Source organism: Pimephales promelas, chromosome 6, assembly GCF_988280905.1.
Source record: "Pimephales promelas chromosome 6, fPimPro1.hap1.1, whole genome shotgun sequence".
Lineage (NCBI taxonomy): Eukaryota > Metazoa > Chordata > Actinopteri > Cypriniformes > Leuciscidae > Pimephales > Pimephales promelas.
Window position 1 is genome coordinate 34690001 of NC_142774.1, and position 15478 is coordinate 34705478.

General features: G+C 35.9%; 1 protein-coding gene across 3 annotated transcripts in view; it reads left to right on the forward strand.

Moving 5' to 3' along the window:
- sdk1b (sidekick cell adhesion molecule 1b) overlaps nucleotides 1–15478 on the forward strand; it is a 269066-nt gene that overhangs the window by 70998 nt on the left and 182590 nt on the right. The window lies entirely within an intron of this gene.

A 15478-nucleotide genomic window follows, 5' to 3' on the forward strand; every position in this document is an offset into this window, starting at 1 on the left:
ATATATATTTTTTTCATATTAATTTGTCAAATATTTTAAATGTTTAAGGGGCAAAAAAATCAAACAAATATCTGAAAATTCGTCGATATGTAGCTATATATAGCCTATATATTGTTGCGCAGCATTTGGCATAGGCCTACAGTTCAAATTAAAATGTTATGCAATTTTAAACGGTTATCGGTTAAACATGGACACCATGTGCATCTTGCTTCAGATCATAACGTTCCATAACACCGATAAACTCCGCCTTTTACCTTGAGCACGCCTCTAGCCCGAGCTGGCCCCCTCTGGCCCAAGGTATTCGACGGGCCAGAAATCCTGGCCGTTGGCCCTGAGGAAGCCCCGATCAAGCCCCGGAAGTGACAGTGGAAACGCGACTGGCCCTGGCACGCACTAGCACGGCCCGGCCCTGGCCCGGCAGTGGAAACGCGGCTATTGTGTGGGGAGCCTTTTCAGCTACTGGTATTGGTGAGCTACTTCACTGTATATATCAAATATATGGCGAATTTGAGGACCAGTTGCAAACATGATCACAATCACTTTTTCACACAATCAGACTTTTTGCCTGAGTGCTTTGATTAGTTCAAAACCCTGCCAATGGGATAATGCCCACCTATCATGTTAACAGCTGGTCTGCAAATGTATGCGAATGGGTCAAATGGATGGAATATTATTGCTACACTGACCACTTTTAGTCATACCATACAAAAACATTATAGTATTGCTTTTTGGTTTTGTTGACAGTGACACTGAGAGTGTTGGGTATATGGTGCCACGTATGACTGTAACTTTAAATCATGAAAACTTCAAAACTGGGACTGGGAGTTTGCATTGAATTAAAAACAGCCTGGGAGACTTTTCCAACACACACCACCACTGAATGTGTACGCCAGCAACTGCATGTGTAATCTCTATTGTCATGAACCAGCACTTCTTAGATTCCTTTCTTTATTAAATTCCCAGTTCCTCTCACACCAATTCCCAATTTGTCCTCTGAAATTCCAACTTGGAACTAATCCTCTTTACTTCTAAACTTCTCATGGGCTGATTACTGATTTCTCTCTCACACACACTCACACACTCACACACATTCTGAATTCCTTAGACTCAAGTTAAGCCTGTTTTATCCACTGCCCACCGTCTTCATTTCTACACTTACGTATGCTAATGAAAATGTATGCTAATGAGTTCCCCTTTTTAAATTTGGCTGATCTGTTGTTCTATGTATAGATATTTTTCCAGAGTTATATTGGACAGTTAGATATCACTTTGGTCGGCGTCCAGTTTTTTATTAATTGAGTTTCAGGCTTTAAATTACTGTAATTTACCCATTAGGCAAAATGTATCAGAAACTCTTTATTTCTCTGAGATGATTTCGTGTGGATTTGGCCTGTGCACAAGTTTTTTTTTTACACTGTTAAACATGCTGATATCAAAACTCTATGGAAGCATAGCAATATTCAGTTTGAAATGTAATATGCAAAATGACAATGCAATATGTGAAATGGCAATGCATTTCTGTATTTAAATGTACATTTTCCATTACATTTGTGCAACTTTGGTGCTAAATGAAAAATCAATTATACAATTTACATTTGACATTTCATACACTTTTAATATGTAAAAAAATCACAAAATTAAAATAAATGTCTCACAGAAATGATTAGATATGTTGAACATGTTGAAGCAAAAACTGTAGCAAAACGATCATTTAAATGTTTCTTAATTGCATTTACACTCACAGTTGCGATTGCATTTTCATTAATGCAAAATGCAAGTGTGTGTGTGTGTGTGAGTTAAATGGTAGATTTAGCAAAGAACCTTTTTGTTGGTACTCCAAAAAGGAGCTTTCACATAAATCAAAGCAATTAAAGGATTATGTTATTGAATAGCACCAGATTTTGCATGAATTATACAGTACCAGGTTTTATGCATCATTTTTGCATATTCTTAATTTTCTTGAGTGCAATGGAGATATTTGTGGCTTCTTCCGTGAATATTTATACTTATGCATTTGATGTGTTCGGATGCTCTGTGACTATCTTAAATACGCATCTAATCTGCAATCTTTTTATCTTACTAGCTATTTAAAGTTATAAAAGACATTTATCACTATCCGATGAGGTATTCATGTCAATTTAGAAAATGTAAGACTTTAGTGAGTTTAATGGCAAGGAAAAAGGTATTCTCTTTCCAGTCTCTTTTTACTCAAACATTTTTATGAAAGTGGCTTGTTCAGTGTTATTTAAATGATCTAACAAGCTAGACCACTGATGTATTGTAATCTGTCTTGAGCGGTTTCATTGAAAAATCTTCAATTCAAAGATTCATTTTTAAAAGCCGAGCCTCAATATAAAGATTGGCCAACAAGGTAATTAAAAACCAGAAAAGCTAATCTCCAAGTACAGTAATGACTGGTGAACTTGTGAAACTGAAAGGAGTTATCATTCAAACACATTAAAAATATGTGGTGCTTCAAGAACAGCATTCATCCTTTATTCAGGCATGTGATCTGTCTGTATTTATATGGATTTCCATGTTTTCCGGTCTGAAAAGTATTACCCACATGAATTGCGCAAAATATATTGTTGGTTTAACTTAAAAAATGAAGTAACCTGGTTGCCTTTAATTTTTAAGTTAATTGAAATGGAAAAAATTGAGTTGATACAATGAAGGAGATTGATTTAATCATAAGAAACTCAAAATATTATGTTATCTGAACTACATAAATTATTTAAGTTGATTTGACAAAAGAAAAAAATGTTGTGATTAAAAATCATGAAAATATTTTTTTTTTACAGTGACTGATGATTGAAATCGTGAGATAGCCTTAAATAATTATTAAAGTGCAAAATGTTATATTTTCTAATACTTTTATTTCATGTACGAGCTTGCGGTGACACATATTAGCATGTTAGCCAGGGTTCAAAAAGCGCCAAATGCAAGTCAATTTGCATTGAATTGGTGTTACTCGGCTGTTGGGCTGTGGTCAGGTGACCACATGCCTGTTTATTCTATTCCAGAATCAATAACACATTGTTTTATCCAATTATTTATCTAGAATAACTTGTAATTTTCAGTCAGTTGACAGGAATATTCATGTCATGTAACCGATTTACTACTGGGTTGAAGTATGGGGTTTGTCTGAGTTATTCTGATACTAACGTTCCTTTCTGTACTAAACATCCATATTGACTTTGATAGCAAGAGGTTTTCTTTAAAGGTCTGCTTTAAAGAAGGCGGTGTGATCTTGATGCTTGGTTTTATTTGGTGTATGTCAAATGTCTTCAACCTGAAGGAACTTAAGTTCTTTGAAAAACTTTCCGGTTATCATTGTTTGAGCTATTTTAGATGCGAAACCTCACAAAGTCGTTAAGATTTATCGTGCAGTCGAAAAGAGACGCATTTAACACATTTATTGTGTTATCACATGAAGTGTGATGTTGGAATAGTTTAATTACCCATTTAGAGTGTTAAAACAGGTGTTGAATTATAATTATCAGATAAATAATTGTCATCTTTATGTAGTTCTGAAGATTATAAGGAAGATATGTATTTAAATATCAGTTTATTAAAAGGGTCCTGATGAAGTTTTAAATAAGAATTTTTTTTTGGAGTTTTGCAAGAAAACAATATTGTACATTTTAAAAGAAAATATGGTCACACTTTAGTTTAGTGTCCAATTCTCATGATTAACTAACTATGAACTATGACTTTTGCCTTAGGTAGTTGTTGGGTTTAGGACTGGGTTGATTAGGGGATGTAGAATATGTTAATGCGGAATAATGCATTAATATGTGCTACTACTAAACAAGTACTACTAAACAGCAATAAGCATAGTTAATAGTGAGAACTGGACCCTAAACTAAAGTGTTAGCGAAAAATATATTTTCAGTTATTCTACTTCAAGTTTTCACATCAAATTTAATGTGTTAATTGTTCTCTTGTAATTGTTTGTGAAATGATTTCTGAGTGAAAATTGTTTCCACATCAAAATTTCTGTGTAGATTATTATATCTTTATTTAGACTTTCTACATCAGGATCCATGATTCATTAAATCATTCCAATTTAGTTCTGTCCTGTCTGTACTCCTGGTGATGGGTCATTTTTTTGTGTGGTATAAGTTGCTAAAAAAATATGATTTCTTTGTGGAACATGTCTGCCTAGACTTTTCACACTTTCCCTCCCACACATGCAGCACTCAAGATACACACTTACAGGTCAGGATGTCTAGCTATATGCATAAATGACCACAAAGAGCCAGTTATCTTTGGAAGGCTCTTTGCACTGTTGGTTTTATACTTAGATCATTGTCAATATGAGCCTTGATTTTTATATTCTTATACTTTATGTCAAATCCATAATCCTTTATTCATTTGTTGAGAGGGATAAAACATTGGCAGTGGCTCTAGATTTAGAAGGCGGCCCATTTTCGCTGACTTTTCCATTAGAGCTGAGAACTGGAAAAAAAAAAATTCAGTTTACCCAGGAAACATTACTGAAATGTTTTTGGACACAAGACCTCAGCAAGTATTCAGAGCTTTCAAAGGCTTTTGAATTAATCAACGATATTTGAGCATTTGACTTTCTGGAATTTCAATGTGCGGTTTAATTTATTGAGCTGAAATTGGATCTTATACTAAATTATATGTCATTGCTGTCTGAAACTAAGTGATGTTGAGTTGAAAGGTCAAATATCAACATTTCAAATCCTCAGCTGTCTGGAATACTTCGACTGCTTGTGTCCATTTTGCAAACTTAATTTGAATATTTAAACAGAAACATGTTCTCTAAAGGCTAGAGACTATATTCTTCCAAATAGATTTGATATGTTCAGTGATATAAACTTGAATTTGGATTGGTTATCCAACATTCTTGAGAACCTTTAATGATAAAACTTTATGATCAATCAAACATGTCCGCATCTAACCCTTTAGTAAGTAGTTAAGTAAGTAAGTAAACTTTATATATCACAGATAATATCACAAAGTGCTTAGTTTAACAAATATTAACAATTAAGACGCATCATACAGAAACATGCAAACATAGCTCAGTCAACTAAAGGCTTGTCTGAATAGTAATGTCTTTTGCTGTTTTTGGGGACCATCAGGTGGTTTAGACGGCCAGAAGAATAAGAGGTCAGCATGTCAGCGATATATTGGGGGGTTTGTCCATGTAGTGCTCTAAAAGTTAAGACTAAAATTTTAAACTCAAATCTATATTTTACTGAAAGCCAGTGGAGATTAAATAAGACTGGAGTAAGGTGTGCCATTCTGTTGGTTTCTGTTATTAGCCTGGCTGCTGCATTTTGCACCATTTGGAGACAGCTCAGAGAAAATTTGTTAAAACAGGTAAAAAGAGAATTACAATAATCTAGCCGTGAAGAGATAAAAGCGTGAATGATCAATTCCATTGTAGCTTTAGGTAGCATTGATCTTAGAGCTATTTCTCAAATGAAAAAAACAAACAAAAAAAATCCTCTGTCTAGAATTACCATCCAGAGACACCGATTGGGCGAACAAAACACTTGTCCAAGTCCAGGGAACAGAGGTGTTGTTTAATTTGAGGTCGTTTTTGTTCCGGAACAATGATCAACGTTTCAGTCTTTTTTGTATTCAGTTGTAAATCATTATTATATAACCAGGTCTTAATGCACGACAGGCATTCTAATAAATCGGTTAATTTACCTAACTCTGACTCATTGAAAGAGCAATAGCTGAATATCATCAGCATTAAAAATGATAGGACACATTAATAAAATTACGAATTATTTCACTAAGTGGGCTAATATACAATAAAAACAAAATTGGACCTAAAATCAAACCCTGAGGAACTCCATATGAAAGCGGGGTCATGCCTGACAAAATGTTGGTTATGGACACATGGACAATGTGATTGTGAGAGACCTATCCTAGGAAGCTCTCCTAGGATCTCTAGATGGTTAGGTCACACACAGGATGCTTCTTTATTTGCATTTTGCTGTTAATGAAGCTCTTTGACCTTCACAGTAGCAAGTTCACACTGATGTGTTGATGAGATGTCCAAGTCATGCATTTAAGAGTCATTCTATTTGTGGAGAGCTGTACTACTGTATATTGAAGCAGTCAAGAATGCAGTTTTCTGCTTTTTTGTAAATATTGTTGTCAGATTAATAATATTAACAACATAATTGACAGTGGCAGGTCTATTAGGCTGTATTCACACGCCATTTGATTTCATGGTGACTTTTAACAGTAACAGCCTGCCATTCAGACAGCAGCAGGTAATGAATTGATTTGGTACTCAGTATTACTGACGTTTTTTTTTTTTTTTTTGTTTATTCATTCATCCAATAAGAAGAGACTTTAATGATGATGATGATGATCCCATTATAGAGTGCCAAAGTGATGACGTCACTTTGTTGGACAACTTGGAAGCTAGCAGCGCATGGTTCCCTCGATCGAAAAGCTATGCATTTTCCCCACAGACTTTTGCTAAATCGCAAAAATAAGATCTGTGTTTAACAAAGAGTTGTGACCCTTACACGTTTTGTCTATCAAGATAATCTTTACAAGTTAATCTAACATTTGAAGCCTATATAAAGTTTTTAAAAAACTCCAAAAGACACAATAAAGTTTAAAAAACCACAAGCAGGTTATAACTTTGTGTTCTATGTCATAGATCAAAACGAGAAAATGTTTTGAGGCTTTGTTCACCACAGACCTTATTTCAGGCGATTTAGTAAAAACCCATTCAAAAATCCCATAGACTTTAGAGCGAGGGACCCGTAGTGCTAAAATGCTAACTCACTTCCGCGTTTTGGCCTACAGAGTGACGTCGTAACTTCGGCACTCTGTTGACAGTAAGGAAAGGAGATGGGGACATGGGAAAAAAAATCGTGTAGAATTCAGAAACCTTTTTAAATAGCGTTAAGTGAACTGCAGCCTGCAACTTACTGCTCGAACCCAATCTACTCGCGGCGAAGTTCTTGTTTTTTGTTCTTTGCTGAGAAGTTAAAACAATTTGGAAATACCTTAGTAGCGATATATTGCTAACGAACATCCAGACGGCGTCCATGCCGCTGAGAGCGATGTTTAGATGAATATGTAAACGTGCTGTGCACTTTCCTCCCAGAAAACAACAGTAAAGAAAGCATCTGATCATGGCGATGTGGATATGTTTGCACCAGCTCTGCAATTCACCAGCATCATGTTGACAGATGAGGTAATTAAAATGTTACTGCTAGTTTAATTATAAAGTATGTTTGGGACTATCGACTTTATCTGGCTATATGTGAGACAATAGTTTGAATTAATCCCTTTTCTTTGCATGACTTTACAGCACAGAATAGCTCTTTCTGCATTATCCCGAACATTGTATAAGCATTAATGCATGTGTCTTATAAGGAAAGAGAAGCTCTTGGGATCCTTTTTATTTAAAAAAATCTGTTAACAGGCTTTCATAGACAATCTAGGAAGTCAGGGAAGGTCTTGTTTTTTTATGTGTCGTTACGAGCTGTTCATACTTTTGGCAAATAATGCAATCAATACATAAAAATTCTAACATATAGCCCCTTTAAGAAAAAATCTTCTTGGAATGGGGTACATTTTGCTGGATGCTGAGTAAATGAATGAGTCCCACAGAAATACTGTACGTAATGCCACTGTCTGACCCTGTCTCCACTTTCCACATTTAATGAAACTATTACTGCTCTCAGACGCTGACTTGTTTGTCTTTAGCAGACTGAAACCCTCCCTTTTCCAAAATTGGGGAAGAAAAAAAAAGAACATTTCTCTATTCATGGTTCACAATCCAGAAATCCAGGAAAATGAGGTTATGGAACTGGATATGTGCCACGTGCTCGGTGTAGATTTTCCCTCTAGAAAAGGAAAGGAGGATAGAAGGAGTGGAAATACATCTTAAGGAAAAGTTGAGGGTAAATATACAGCAGAAAGACCAGCTGTGTTTAACGTCAGCTGGATTAGCAGTTTTATTTTCCTGCAAGCTGAAGCAGAATGTAAAAGACACAGCTACTTGGGAAAGGAGAAAGGGCAGCACATTGTGACTGCTGTTAAAGATACTGGGAGGAACGGATAATTGGTGCGAGGTGTAAGCCTGTCAGGTCCTATACCTGTATTCACTGTGTTTACGTCTCTCTCTTGGTCTCGCTCTCCCTCCCCTCTGTAAGGTTTTTTTTTTTTTTCACATTAGAAGTGCTTGCCAGAATCTGGGAAATTGCCTCTCACTGTAGTCATGATTTACCACAATCAGTTGATTCATTCGTGGTGTGTGTTAATCATTCATCTCATTGATTTATCTTAAAAAGGGAGTGAGGGAAACGCTAAAAGAAAGGAAAAATATGGCAAAAGAGGAGTGTTGGGAAAGACAAATCCTGGATTAGATCCTCTTCTCAGTTTACCATTCAACAACTCATTCCATGTGTTGCGACTAACTCCTTAAAGGGATAGTAGTTCAGCCGAAAATAAAAACAGTCCTTTACCCACCCATTCGGCTTTATTTCTGTTGTGGGAACTTTTAAGATTCAAAAAGGACACTAAGGCACCAGAAAATTCTGATAAATGTGGTCCATATCACTTGAGGGCTTTATTTCAAAGTCTTCTGAAATTATACGATAGATTTTTGTAGGGAACAGACAAAAATGTAAGGTCCACTTACTTATAATGTTAGCCAAGATTTCACCACAATTAGCTATCGTAATTTAGTTTTGTGATCATTAGTTGTGACATTTTCAACTTTCTGAACTGTTTTTCTTTTGTACAAGAATTATGATCTCTATTATGATCGTCTAACCATCTGATAGTATGTCTACATAGTGCTTTGAACTAACGAGCAAACAGAATATTGTTGTTAAATTGTCTGTCCCTTTTAAAAATCCTGTCTAAAAATAAATGTTTTAATTTGAGGCCTGATTGAATGCACATTTTAATCAGGCAACAGACTGACCTAAAATAAAAAAAAATAAAAAATTGTAGCAACCTTTTAGCAAACATGATTAAAACCTAGTGCACTACAAGACAAATGTTTGTCATTGTGTTTCGTTGAAACACTAAGTGATAGTTTAAATGTAAATGTGCCTAATAGTGTCAGCAAGATAACAGAAAAAACAAAAACAAAAGTAATATAAAAAAGTCTTCACTGAATGTAGAAAATTGTGTGCTCTAGGTACAAAAAGAGACAAAAAAGTGAAAGTATTTTTTTTAAATGAATACAATTGAAGCTTTTTTTAACATCAAACTGCTCTGAAAACAGCAATTTTCTAACAAAGGTAAGAGCGCAACACCTCCTGGTCTTTTGTGTCCGCTGTCCATCAGAAATCGCTTATCTGGTTAATCATGTACCATTTCACCACATAAAATTGTCTGTTAAAAACCTATACTGTCGCACCATATGCTACTCATTTCTGTAGCAAAGTCTGTGAAGAATTGTTAAAGGGATAGTTCACTTTGAAATTAATTTTTGATATGTTTTAGCTGACCTCAAGGGCATCCAATATGTCTTTGTTTCCACAGTATTTTCAATTTTGATATTTTTAGGTCAAACCTTTGTTGTCTGTCAGTCATATAATGCAGGTCTATGGTCACCACCTCAAAGAGCATGGACAGAGAAGTCCAAATTAAACATGATTTAATGACTCGTAAATGTAAGTACACATTGATGGCCTAAGACACGAAACGAGCGGTTTGTGTGAGAAAACGAACAGTATTTATATCGTTTATACCTCTTGTAACCACAGCCACGTCCAAGTGATCTGAGGGCGCGGGCAGTGATCTGAGGGCAGGTCTATGGGGTCCTCCTCTTTGAGGAGGACCCCATAGACCTGCATTATATGACTGACAGACAAGAACGGTTTGACCTACAAATATCAAATTTTAAAATACTGTGGAAACAAAGACACCTACATCTTGGATGCCCTTGAGGTAAGATAAAACATATCAAAAAAATGAATTTCAAAGTGAACTATCCCTTTAGCTTCTGCGTTATCCAGGGAAAATTTACAGGGTTGATGAAAAACACATGTAGGTATATTTATTTATACTTCTAAATTTGGTTTCATGTTTCTTGTTTAGGTGTCGAGTGAGATGTCCTGGAAATTCACAATAGCTAGGCTTACAAGCACACAAATAATCTGTTAATGACCGGATTGATGGCTCAATCAGACTGAAGAGCCTTCACGTAAACAGCTCAGTCAGGCCGAGCATCTAAGCACTACTACTTTATGTTTTAGCATAACAGATATGCACAACACTATTGTTGTATGGAAAGGAACTGCATGAAAATCCTTCAAGCGTTCTTATTTTGTGTTTGGAATGACATGAGAGTGAGTTAATAATGGTAGAATTGTCATTTTTCACTTTTTTGTACACATTTGTGTCTTTATATATTGGCAATATGCTAATTGTTGAATAAGACTCTGTCTCGGCTATAATTCATATTGCTCTGTGATGTGAGCAAATTTCATGACTGTTTATATTTACACAGCAGTTGCTAACCTTTGAATGCATACAGGGAATGACAGCACAATCACAAGCTCCACAGGTGTGTGTTTGTGTGAGAGAGAGTTATCTTCGTACCCAAACGTCGTAAAACACCATCTAAACTAACAAAGTCGACAGCTTGCGTCCCAAGAGGGAATCATGTTGCATCTCACGGAAGAAAAACAAGTGGGAGCATGTTGTTCGGTGTGGCTTTGTGATATGTCTTTGTCTTTGTGTGTGTGTGGCTTGTGTGTGTCACAGCTCATTCTTATAAAGCAGATGGAGAGAGGTTGGTATAATGGGTCCGGTGGGGTTTGTCCCCTGCTGATGACATTATCGCAGTGGCAGGTGTGATGACCTCATAGTGGGGGACCTGATCAGACTCAGACTCGAACCTTTACCATCTGTCCATCATTGAACTGAGACTTCCTGTGGACATGGGCTGCATCACAATTTGCATACTATTCGTTCGTACTGTGTAGTATGAGTATTAGAACATCCAAAATCATACTATGTTAAAGGGATACTCCACTTTTTTTTTGGAAATAGGCTCATTTTACCACTCCCCCAGAGTTAAACAGTTGAGTTTTACCTTTTTCGAATGTATTCAGCCGATTTTCGAATGTATTTTGCCGATTGTCCAGACAGTCTCCAGACCAGACAGTTTCTGGTGTCATTGACTTCCATAGTAGTATGGAAGTCAATGAGACCAGAAACTGTCTGGTTACTGGGAGAGGGTTTGTGAATGGCAGTGAAGCGACGTACGTGAGTGGCGTAGGTCACATGACACTGACAGTGACAACATGGTTGGTGTAGTACGTTTAAATTTCATTCGTAATACACAGATTCATACACTTGCAAAGTAGGTTTCAAAGCAATTATAGTACCTAGGCTACTTTATAGTATGCAATTTTGGATATAGCTTATGACATTTTCTTTTTGTGTGAAAAAGTTTTAAAAATATGAACCTAAATGTGAAAATAACAGTTTAAATGGTAATGAATTTAGCTAAATGTTGACGCATCATCTGTATAATATGTACGATCAGAATTAGTGCTGCTGAAATCATAATTTAGCAAAAACCAACATGTAATAATAAAAAAACCAACAACAAAATTACTTTATGTTATTTTTGGACATCCACTGAAGGGGTTGTTTTGTAACGCCAGGTGACGTGACGTCTTTATTCAATGTCTTTTGCACGTCTAATGTTGACGTCGGTGGGACCAAATGTGGTTGTTTGATTTTCAATTTCAAATTTAGTATCTTCTATAACTGTAGTCCCATGTTTCAAAAGGGTTTTTAAAGGATGTTTTCTGTACCATATATTTACATTTATGCATTTGGCAGATGCTTTTATCCACAGTGAATTACATTGCATTACACATTTACATTCCTATTCCATTGCTTTCACTGGGAATCGAACCCATGATCTTGGTGTTGCACTAGGTGGCCGTCACACAAGTGCCAACGCTTTACTGTTTGAGCTACAGCACTACACTTTTATATGTGTCAATTAACATGGAGTTTTTGGAAAAGTATCTTAAATAATTGTGTATTCATATGTATTAATCATGTTTATAACAACAATGTTGATATTTGTAATATAAAACACATTTTTAATCATGTAAATTTCCTGCACCTGTAATAGAAGTCCAAATGAGGTCCAAGAAAATGACCCAGTTCAATGCTCAAATGTTGAACGTTGACGCCTAAGTTGGGTCACGGTTGGACGTCCAAATAGTGGACCTAGTTTGGACATTGAATAGATGTCCAAAATTGGTCATGGACCGACAGACCAAATAAAGTCATGATCTGCACGTCTATCCGACTTCCCAACGCATTCTCATCCTTTAGCGTCATATAGAACGCTATATGACAAAACGGCGCTATACTACGCACATGGCACCCGTTATCATTAATATAACACGCGCTGTGATGGGTAGGTTTAGGTGTGAGGTAGGGTAGTCTCATATTACGCTAAAAGATTTATGACGCCTTGGGTTCGCGTGTTATATTAACGATAAAGGGTGCCATGTGCGTAGTATAGCGCCGTTTTGTCATGTAGCATTCTGTGACGCTAAAGGATGAGAACGGGCTGGACTTCCAGTGTTAAGTGGCATTTTTGGAATGGATTTTTGGAATTATAAACAGTATCTGTCCATGCTAATATTACGGATATAAAATGCACAACCCCTTAAACTATAGGTGACTTTTATGATGTTAAGTGATTGATACGTTTTATGGTAGTGAAATTAGCTTCCCAGCAAACACAGAACGTTCCCCTAACATTCCTGAATGGTCCCATGAGGTTATTTTTTTGGGAACCAAACAAGAACGTTATCGGAACGTTCCATTTTTATAACGTAGGGAGAATGTTCCAGAACGTTCCCTTAACCTTAAGGGAAAGTTCTAGGAACGTTCTGGGAACCAAAAACTAACATTCCCAGAACCTAAATTTGTTTGCTGGGTTACTATCAATTTCACACAAAGACAAACAGCACGAAAAAGGTATAAATTTTTTTCGATTTGTTAGCATGTCTCTAATACTGGAAGTCTGGCACTTCAGCTTAGTACAAACTAAAAATATATGTTTTTCTATTAGCAAAGTGTAGAGTTTATTAAAATCCATTCGAAAACTTTTTTAGCGACCTTGAACTTGCCGCTTCTCTCGTCTCCTGACCTGGGGCACACCTATTTTGTTATGTTGATGAAATTCTAATTGCTAATCTAATGTGTACGGCACTGGTTACAGAAACTCATTACAAATGGTTTTGATGGATTAGCTAAAAGGTATCTGAAAACTTTTTAAGGAGAAAGGACAGGGGTCAAATTAAACACCTTGTCTCTGGGGTCATTTCAGTGTGTTTAGCTAATTTGTGTGTTTGTTTTGCGTAGGAAGGTGGAAGAGTGGGCAGATCAATAGACATACACGCAGAGAGAGAGAGAGAGAGAGAGAGAGAGAAACAAGTATAGAGGCAGACTTCAGCTTTATGGGTTTTGCTCAATTGGAATTCAGTGTGTCTGATGTGATGTGTGGGGGCTCCATGAAGAACTCTTGAAGGAGGTTCACAACACATTGACTTTGCATCCATAAAAGAGGCTGCTGCTTGAAGTATTTGTGTGTTTCTTTGCTGAATAAACCCATTACGATGGTGTTTTGTTTCAGTGGCGCTTTTAGGACATTTTTAATGGGGTTTGCTACAGGGGCACAGTAAAAATCCCATGGTGATACTCTAAAACACACTGGAAAGTGGTCACCTGCAATTGTGATTTAAGGACCTATTTGTGATATAATCCATAAACATGACTTTGACGTCAGGTGGATATAGTAAGATTAAATAACACGATTTGCATGAAACCAGTTTGCTTAGTGCTTTATGTTCTCATAAAGCACATTGATTAGGTGACCTAAAAAAAAGAAATGTATATGCACTTGGTAAAAAGCTGATTTGTTGTTTTGAGGTACAGAGAGTTTGGGTTATACTTTGGGTTAACCTGAGGAGATTGCTGCTCCAAAATGTGTTAGCGGTTGAGAAGTAATGCCGAACTCTTGAAGTATGTAATTTCGGGCACAGCTAGTTGGTCATTCTCAAGTTTTAGTGCCTGTATTTGAGTCCTAACTGGTTGTTTTGCATCAGGTCTACTCCCCAAAGTATTTTCTTATACATGATTGACAGACAGATGCAGTGAAAATGTTTGATGCACAACTAGTTTCGTTTCATTGGCTCTGTCAAGCAAATTATTCATACTGCCTCCATTAAAATAAACAATACTGTGGCAGTACAGTGATGTTTTGTAGATAAAAATAACATGGACATTTTTAATATATTATGGTGCAACATGATTTAGATGCCATACCATAGTATAACAATGGTTAATGTCTTAAAAACACTATTTAGTGTGTAATACTATGCAGTGGTACAAGCATGGTACACTACACCATTCAAAATATTGGGGTCTGTAAGAAATACCTTTTTTTTAAAATAAAATAATAACTTTTATTCAGTAAGGAAATATTAAATTGATCAAAAGTTAAAGTAAATACATTTATGTTACGAAAGATTTCTATTTAAAATAAATTCTGTTCTTTTAAACTTTTATTCATCGAAGATGAATTTTTGCACCATTCATTCATTTTATGAAATGTTTCTTAAAGAAACTAAATCAATTAGAATTTCTGAAGGATCATGTGTGGATCATGTCATTTTGTCGTATTTTTAATCATGTAAATGGTCTTGGTGAGCATGAGAGGCTTTTAAAAACAAACAAACAAACTGAAAAAAATCTTACAGACCCAAACTTTTGAACGACTATGTACCGGTGTGGTGAAGAGATGAGTCCCACTGAAGAGTGGTCCTAAGCAATCCGATTGGTTCAAAGCTAGATTTATGGGTAATCGCTTTAGTGCCTGGTTAAAAATCATAGAAAATCACTTTATTATAGAATACGTTTGAACTACATTATAACGAGTCATTAATGTCTTTTAATTTGTATGTTTAAAGTTCTCGACTGAAAAACTCTTAAAACCAAATTTCGTGACACAATAAAAGTAGTATTTTTAAATTTCGCGGCCTTTTCTCCTCTGCTATTGATGCAACCTACTATGAAAAGCTCTATACTAATGCTGCTTTTATATTATCTTGCACATAGCAGCGGGATTAAGCATTCAAGCTACACATAACGCCAAAACAGCTCACGTTAGCTACAAGTTATCTCAAGAACAGATTTAGATCAGGCATACTACTGGCATACTAATGGGGTCCTAAGCTGGGAGCCATCTCTTCACCACACCAGATTAAAAAAGTATTGTATTATCATACACTGAAAAAAACTACTTGTAAGATTTACTTAATAAAATCCTCGTAACAATTTGCACAAGTAAATTTTAAGTAAATTTTACTGCTATAATATTAAGTACAACTCGCGTGCCATTATCAAGTAAAATCTACTTAGTATTGAACAAAACTCTCATGAAGAAATTAAGTAAAAAATACCCATT